This window comes from Nannospalax galili, unplaced genomic scaffold (genome assembly GCF_000622305.1).
Source record: "Nannospalax galili isolate Female #2095 unplaced genomic scaffold, S.galili_v1.0 scaffold30, whole genome shotgun sequence".
NCBI lineage: Eukaryota > Metazoa > Chordata > Mammalia > Rodentia > Spalacidae > Nannospalax > Nannospalax galili.
The window spans coordinates 340760-349255 of NW_008329127.1; the positions used below are offsets into that span (position 1 = coordinate 340760).

An 8496-nucleotide genomic window follows, 5' to 3' on the forward strand; every position below is an offset into this window, starting at 1 on the left:
ATGGCACTACCCACAGTGGGCTGGGCCCTCCCACATCACTCATCAAGAAGATCCCCCTCAGACATGGCCACAGGCCAGTCCAATAGAAGCAATTCCCCAACTGAGGCTCCCTCAACCCAGGTGTGTCAAGCTGACACTAAAGCTATCCAGCACAAGCGCTAAAGCCAGTGCCTGTCATAGACACAAACCATAGCAGTAGCATTGAAAGCATGATTCCCTTCCACGTCTGGGTTTTATTAATTCTTCCAAAGAAGATATATCTACAAATGTATCCTTCTGTCCACAGAGCCAATTAAATCAAAGCACCTTATAAGCCAGTACAAACAGACTGAATAAAAACCAGGGGAGGAAGAGATGAGGGAACATATTTATGTATGATTAGATATGTGAAGAAGGTAACATCGCCTTTAAAAAACTAGGAATAGGGCAATGGGGTGACAGACAGATGTTGCTTGAAAATATCTTCAAGGGGGTGGAGAGATGGCTCAGGCTTGGTTCCCAGCACCTATATGGTGGCTAACAACTGTCTGTAATTCCAGTTTCAAGGGATTTGATGCCCTTTTCTAACATCTGTGGGCATTTCACAACACAGGTGCATTTACATACATGCAGGTAAAACACTTATACACATAACAATTTTAAATTAATAAAATTAATAAAAATATTTAAATGTTTAAAATTGTTTCATAAGCAAAAAACCAGTAACATTCTCTCTAGTATAAAGGTGCATATATAGTGTGTGTATATATATGACTCAAAGGACTGCAAAATTCAAATAGTGAGCTCCCAAGAACACAAAGTCCAGGTCACTATTTCTGTCTGGTATTTGGAATAATGTCCAAAGCTTGGGTGTTTTGAAGGATCTTAACAAGCTCCCCCCTGACTGCACAGGAAAATAAACAGAGAGGGATGAAACGATGAAAGACAAAGTGGGGAACATTCCAGGCCTGTTATCCTTTATATTGGTCTTAGACAAAAGGCTAAGAAGCACAGAGGCCTGTCGATTTCTTAATAGTAGTTCCCTGGTTCGTGTCTCTGCTCAAAAGTCTCTTCATCAGAGCCTCGACCATCCTACAGTAGTACATCACCAGCACTCAGCCAAACCCATTCCCCTGTTCTTCTGCAAGTCTACATAGCACTTTACTCAAGGCTCCTCATCATGGCCTATTTTGATAGAAATATATTACTGCATACACAAGACCAGACTTCCATGAATGCCTGCAAGGATCAGGAGAGCACCACGCTACTGCTACTACTACACAATTCCTCACGCATTATTTAGGAGATTGACAACGAAGCACATAAAGGTCCTGGAACGACAAACAGAACAGACTGATGGCAGTCCTGATGTGCCAAGGAGACAGCAGGACGTATGGCCATAGACTCAAGAACAACCAACGAGGGAGGACATGTTGTATTGCTCCAGGTAAAAGAACTGGCCAACCCAGTGGAACTGTCTCCAAAACAGACACACTGGAACTCAATTTCAACAAGAATCAACTAACCACCTGCTCATGTGGCTGCTACCGCCATCATCTCTTAACTAGAAGTAAGTGAGACATGTGACCATCATCACCAGCATCAATCAAGAGCTAAATAAGGTCTGAGTATGACTCTCTGGCACCATGTGCCTCAATGCACCCTAAGTCACAGGTCTTTCAATGTATTCTCACACAATACAACTGCCTACAGTCACAGTCTGCCTGACCAGGAGGAAGCTCCTGTCATGTACCACGGAGAGGCCCACTACCCTAAAGTAGGAGTCACCTGTACTTCTTGATGAAGCTGCATGAGCTTCAAGGAGGAGAAACTACTTCTCCCTTCTCCGTCCATGCAAGGCAAATTCCCCTTATTTAGGTAGTATTGCCAACAGTTGAATGTTTAATCACTTGAAACACCTGAAAACAGTACTAAGGAGGCTGAGGCCAGACCAGTATGAGCAACATAGGAAGGGCCATGTCTCAAAATGAAACAGGCTGGGGAGAGGGCTCAGTCAGCAAAGTGTCTGCTGCACAAGCATGAGGACCTGAGTTTGATCAAAAAATACCCACATCAAAAACTGGGCACTCATGCCTGGAATTCCAGAATTAGGAAAGCAGAGACAGGAATCCCTAGGGCTCACTGGCCAGTCAGTCTATCCAGAAATGTGACCTCCCAGTTCAATGAGAGAGCTCGTCTCAAAATATAAATCAGCCAGGCGTGGTGGCGCATGCCTGTAGTCCCAGCCCTTGGGAGGCAGAGGCAGGTGGATCTCTGTGAGTTCAAGGCCAGCCTAGACTACACAGTGAGTTCCAGGACAGCTGGAGCTACAGGAAGACCCTGTCTCCAAAAAAAATAAATAAATAAAGTTAAAAAAATAAAGAGGGGCTGGAGAGATGGCTCAGTGATTAAGAGCACTGACTGCTCCTGCAGAGGACCCAGATTTGATTCCCAGCACCCATATGGTGGCTAACAACTATCTGTAACTCCAGTTCTGGGGGAATCTGGCGCCTTCTTCTGACCTCTGCGGGCACTGCACGACACAGGTGCACTTACACACATGCAGGCAATACACTCACATAAACCAAAACTAATAAATATTTATTTATAAATAAACTAATAAAATATTTATAAATAAAATAGTTCCAGGCCAGCTGGGGCTACAGGGAGACCCTGTCTCAAAAAGCAAAAAAATTAAAAAAAAAAAAAAAAAAATCAAAGAAGAATTTAAATACCGGCTATTGACCTCTGGCTTCCATGCATGCACATGTGCACTGGCCACACACACACACACACATACACACACACACGTGTATATACACATACAATAAATTTCAAAAATCATTTTGAGGGCTTTTTTAAAAGTAGCACTGTTCTTTCTGCCAGAGCAGCCATCTTCCAATGATTCGCCAAAATGGCAAAACACAAAGGGAAAGAGGAGTCACCCAGTACATGTTCTCTAGCCTTTTAGAAAACATGAAGTTGTTCCTTTGGCCACATACATGCAAACCTACAAGAAGGGTAATATTGTAGACATTAAGGGAATGGGTACTGTTCATAAATGCTACCGTGGCAAGACTGGGAGAGTCTACAACGTCACTCAGCATGCTGTTGGCATTGTTGTAAACAAGCAAGGGCAAGATTCTTGCCAAGAGAATTAATGTGCGTATTGAGCATATTAAGCACTCTAAGAGCCGAGACAGCTTCCTGAAGCGTGTGAAGGAAAATGACCACAAAAGAAACGAAGCCAAAGAGAAAGGAACCTGGGTTCAGTTGGAGCGCCGGCGCACCCCACCCAGAGAAGCACACTTTGTGAAAACCAACGGAAAGGAGCCTGAGCTGCTGGAGCCCATTCCATATGAATTCTTGGCTTAATGTACAAGAAGAAATAAAAGCCCTAGACGTTTAAAAAAAAAAAAAAAGGCATTTTTTATATATTTATTATTTTTATGTGTATGATGAGTGTATTACCTGCATGTATGTGAGTGCACCTGTGTTGTACAATGCCGTGGAGGTCGGAAGAGGGCTTCGGATTCCCTTGGAACTGGAGTTAAGGACAGTTCGTAGCCGTCATGTGGGTGCTGGGAATTGAACCCGGGTCCTCTGCAAGATCAGTCAGTGCTCTAAACTGCTGAGCCAGCATTGTTATAGAAATGATTATGTAAATATTAGTATTGGGCTGGGAAGATAACTCAGTATTGTTTCGCCCTAACTAGGTTCAGATCTCAAACACAGCAATCAATCAATCAAAAAGTCATTAAGCAAATAAATAAATCAGTATTGTTTTGAAAGTTAACAAACTGAGATGGGGCTTGTGAATGAACCTCTCTGATGAGCTGCAAAAGTCCATTTGGATTTTAACAGCAAATCCAACAGCCCCATCTCTGTACTCATTTATCTCTGTACTCATTTAAATACTTCCTGGGCAGTCTTCCACAAGGAGCCTCATATCAAGTTGGGACTGTTCTTCCAGGTCTTCTCAGTCATCTACCGTGCAGAGCAACCAGGTATACTACTTATGACGTATGGGCATCCATTTCTAGGGTGGACCTAACTAGAACATTAATAGCAATTTCTAGGCTAACCAGGATTTCTGATCATTTCCCAACCCAGGAAGGACATAGTGCATGCGCGCAATTCAAATGAAGAATCAGGAATTGATGAGACCAAGCAGTCTGTGGTCCTCACACAGTTGGTCCCTGGCTGAAGGATATGCACAGCACAACATTTTATTAGCTCAATTTTCCAATATTAAATATGTAAGCTGGCAAATCCAATTACTTAGATTACATACCAATTCTACACAAAGGGTAAGGAAGGTAGGAAGAGAGGGTCTTTTCATTTCTAAGTAAGAAACTGTGCGCCTGGCAGATGTAAAATGACCAGCACAGCTTTGCTCTTTGTGCTTATGTAGGGGACGGTCCTGATGGTCTGCCAACTTGCTGAAAGACCTATTCAAAAAAATTTCCTGTGTTTCCATCCTCAAAATAATTACTCACTCTATTCTACTCCTAGACAAACACACTACAAACCTGGCAACTACTCAAAGAAACAAGTGCACCCATGTGTGTGTGCTAGAGGTTGGGGGGAGGGGATACCCTCTACCAGGGCAAGCTGCCCACCAAATTCAAATGCAAGTGCAGTCACAGGCAAACCACACAGGATGGCTGTAAACATCCTGAATAGTACAGAGAAAATAAACACATCCTCAACTGAACCCAGGGACCAGCAAAGACCAATTCACTACCAAATGTGTAACAAGAACACTAGCCACAGATGCTATCCCTCCAAGCACCATCCCACCCTATTCTCATGGCTGCAATCGGCATTTGACGGTATCACGCAATAACCAAAAGAAAGGTCATTTGACTCCAGAAAGTTTTGCTCCATAGAAGGCTTGCTTTCTTGAGACCAAGCCATATTGATTCACAATTGGTTTTTTCTTTACATATAAACAGATGAAATAGTTTTGTTTATGCTAAAAACCACAGGATAGTAAATATTTGCAGTCCTTGTCTTAATTAAATTACATGGAGAGCTATTTAGAGTGAAGATTGTTGAAGCTGGATTTGCCTTTGCTTTCTGTTGGGGGAAATCCCTCCCAATGAATCCTTAAGAGGTTTGGCTTGGTCCACTAGGAAACAGGGAAAGAGTAAAAGGATCACAAAACTTGGGCTTTGACTCAACTAATTTTTCATCCATATCAATGTGGGCCTTAGTTTTTTCAAAGTATTAAAAATAAGTTAAGCCAAGCATGGTAGCACATGCCTGTAATCCCAATATTAAGGAGCTGAAGGAGAAGAATTTTAAGCTTCAAGCCATCCTGGGCTATAGTATGACAAGACTCTTGTCTCAAAAAAATAAAGTTTTTTTTTAAAAAATGAAGATCAGCCAGGCATGGTGGCACACGCCTTCAATCCCAGCACTCAGGAGGCAGAGGCAGATGGATCTCTGTGAATTCAAGGCCAGCCTGGTCTACAAAGTGAGTTCCAGGACAGCTGGGGCTACAGAGACCCTGTCTCAAAAAGACCCAAAAAGACCCCCCCCAAAAAAAAAGAAAGAAAAAGATCAAGGTAACTTAGGGGACAAATTAGGTTCCATTTATCTCCAAGCTTGGCCTCTGCAATACAACAAGGGTCACCTGGAGAGATAATTCCTATAATGAGTGCCTACAATCTAGGAAATTCTAGCTGAGAAGAGCTGCCAGTACACAGTGGAAATTAAGAGTCTAAATCTTCAAACTGCCCAAGTTGAAGATATCTAGCACCAGTTTCCTAACTGCTGGGTGTAAAACACAAAGCAGGGTCATCTTTAGATTAAAGATAAGAATATCACATACCACTCCAGAAAGCCAAGCAAGAGTCAGAAAACAATGTGCTTCATGATGTACTTAAGAATATATCATAATCACAATTTTAAAATAGTGATACTATCAATACCTGCCTCTTAACACTGAACGCTTCCTATGAGAAATTAATAACTCATTTACACAAATATACTAGCCTCCTTCAGGAAACATCCTTAGGAACACTAACTATTTGTCAGTGGCTGGGAATGCAGTTTAGCTGGAAACACGTGCCTACCATGCACAAAGCTCTGGGTTCAATCCACAGCATCACATAAACCAAGCCTGGTGGTGCACACTTGCAACCCCAGTCAGGAGGTGGAGACAAGGAAAGTTCAAAGTCATCCTCAGCCTACAAGAGAATCTCAGGGCAGCCTAGGATAGACCAGACCCTATTTCCAAAGATAAATGGTCCAACAGGGAATCTGTCAGCTCTACCTATCAAGAAACTGGCCCAAGGAGAAAGAAGGTGTGGCAACATCAAAAGCAACTCAGGAAGCTGTCATCATTACTCACCAACACTTTACTCACTTAGAACAGAGGCATGAGTGAGAAAAGAGGCACCCTTTAATAGTCTTAGGAAATGATGATGGGAAAGAGAACAGAACAACTGAAGCTATTAAAACTGAATACAAAAGCTAGAACAGCTTCTTCCAAGTTAAACATTTGCTGACACACATAAACCTCAGGCTAGGTGCTGACATCCCAACACAAATTATATGAAAAGTAATATGCAGTACAGCTTTTGATTCAATTAATGAAATTATTCAATAATGTTATGTGGCAACCTGTAATGTCACAGAACCAACCTGCCTGGAATCATGAATGTCATGATCAAGGAAACATCTGACATTGACTTCTTTTGTGTTCCAGAAAGCAACCATATCACACTGAAGAGGGATCATTATTAATCGAGAATTAAAGTGACAACAAAGCCCTTTTCTTTTGTGAGCCACAGATGTCACCTACGTGTCAGTTATATAAGTGTCAGTTTCAGTTTGCCACTTAGGCAAAGCTGTATGTCCCACTACTCCCAAGTGCAGAACTTCCTTATCAGGGATCCAACACTAAACCCAGAGCTGGGTAGCAAACACTCTTCTCAGCAAAGCTGCCCATTTCATGACTGTCTCTAAGCAAAACTGCATCTTAAGGCAAAAGGGAGTAATAAAGATTGACAAGAGTCAAAAGAACATGTGGAAGTATCAAGAAGCTGGACAGGATCTGGCCAAAGAAATTCTTCATGCATTCTTGTTGGTACAGGCGTGAACATACTATCCAATGTGCTCTCTACTCTAAAAGCCATCAGGTGCCAGTTAAAACATCCATTTGCCTTTCTACTCAGACTTGGGGTGAGGCTGCCAATGCAGTTTTTAAAAATATCATTTCAACAAGAACCCTAGCTAGTTTTTCAATTTTAGGTTATTCAAAACCCAACTGAGAGCTGCCAAAAATCTCCTGGCAGCCATCTCCTGGCAAAGAGAACAGACGGAATGACCTTGTAAGGTGAGAATCATGTTTCCAAAAAGAACAAAAGAAAAGAAAAAAAAAAGAAAAGAAAAACACATGAACAAACTACATTCTACCATGCTGCCTACACAGTGCATTCATTCATTCTGGCTGCCCATGGGAGGAGTCCTAAGTCCTAACTGACATCAGTCCTGCAGCACTCCCTGACACCACTACCACCATGAGGTGCTGTTGTGTAGGAGGTGGACTGAAGCCCTGCAGAAGGCTAAGGTGAAGTGCACGGTGGAACACATGGCCAGACATACAGGCTTCCAACCCAATAATGGGAAAGTAATTCTATTCAGCACATGCAGACAAAAGCACAAAGGCAGTACTTACAACACCAACTAGACCTATAGCAAGCAAAGCAAGTTTTCATTTCAGTCATCCTCTTCCTCTTAAGCACCCAGTTCACTCTGAAAGAGATCTGCTTTATTTAAAGGCAAACAGAAAAGGCATCCCAGACATTTTCCCCCTCCTACTGACAATCTTGTGCAGTAGCCACAAATACCAATAGATGGCAATAAGAGTCTTTAGACTCCATTTCTAAAGGGATTCTTAATTCTTACAAGCAATGACTGCCACTGGCCAATTTGGAAGGCCTACACTAACATCCAGTCCCAGTGAGTAATCTACTGTTTGCAGAAAGTGGTAACATAAACACAGAAATACTTTCTAAAGAACCCCACCAACCTCATTACAACTCAGGGTGTGTACTTTTATTTTTTATTTGCGGGGGGGGGGGGGGGTGGGACAGGGTCTCCCTGTAGCTCCAGCCGGCCTGGAACTCACTATGTAGACCAGGCTGGCCTTGAACTCAGAGATCTGCCTGTCTCTGCCTCCCAAGTGCTGGGACCAAAGGTGTGTACCACCACACCCAGCCTGCACTTGTATTTTTAAAAAAGATACGTAACACAATATAGCCATTTTTTATATCAAAAATAAATGCCTAGAGCTAAAACGCTAAGACTGTTCTGATGTGCAATGAAAAACAGTGACTGTACCACCAAATAATAAAAATAAGCAATGTTAGCCAGGCATGGTGGCACACACCTTTAGTCCCAGTACTCTGGAGGCAGAGGCAGGCGAATCTCTATTGAGTTCCAGGCTAGCTGGGGCTACAGGGAGACCTTGTCTAAAAAGAAAAAAAAAGAAAGAAAGAAAAA

General features: G+C 42.5%; 1 protein-coding gene and 1 pseudogene across 2 annotated transcripts in view; one reads left to right on the top strand and one right to left on the bottom strand.

Annotated features, from left to right (window-relative positions):
- The window catches only part of Jarid2 (jumonji and AT-rich interaction domain containing 2), a 244777-nt gene that overhangs the window by 64738 nt on the left and 171543 nt on the right, over positions 1–8496 (bottom strand). The gene's annotated exons all lie outside the window — the stretch shown is intronic.
- On the top strand, positions 2881–3354 carry LOC108490725 (annotated as a pseudogene).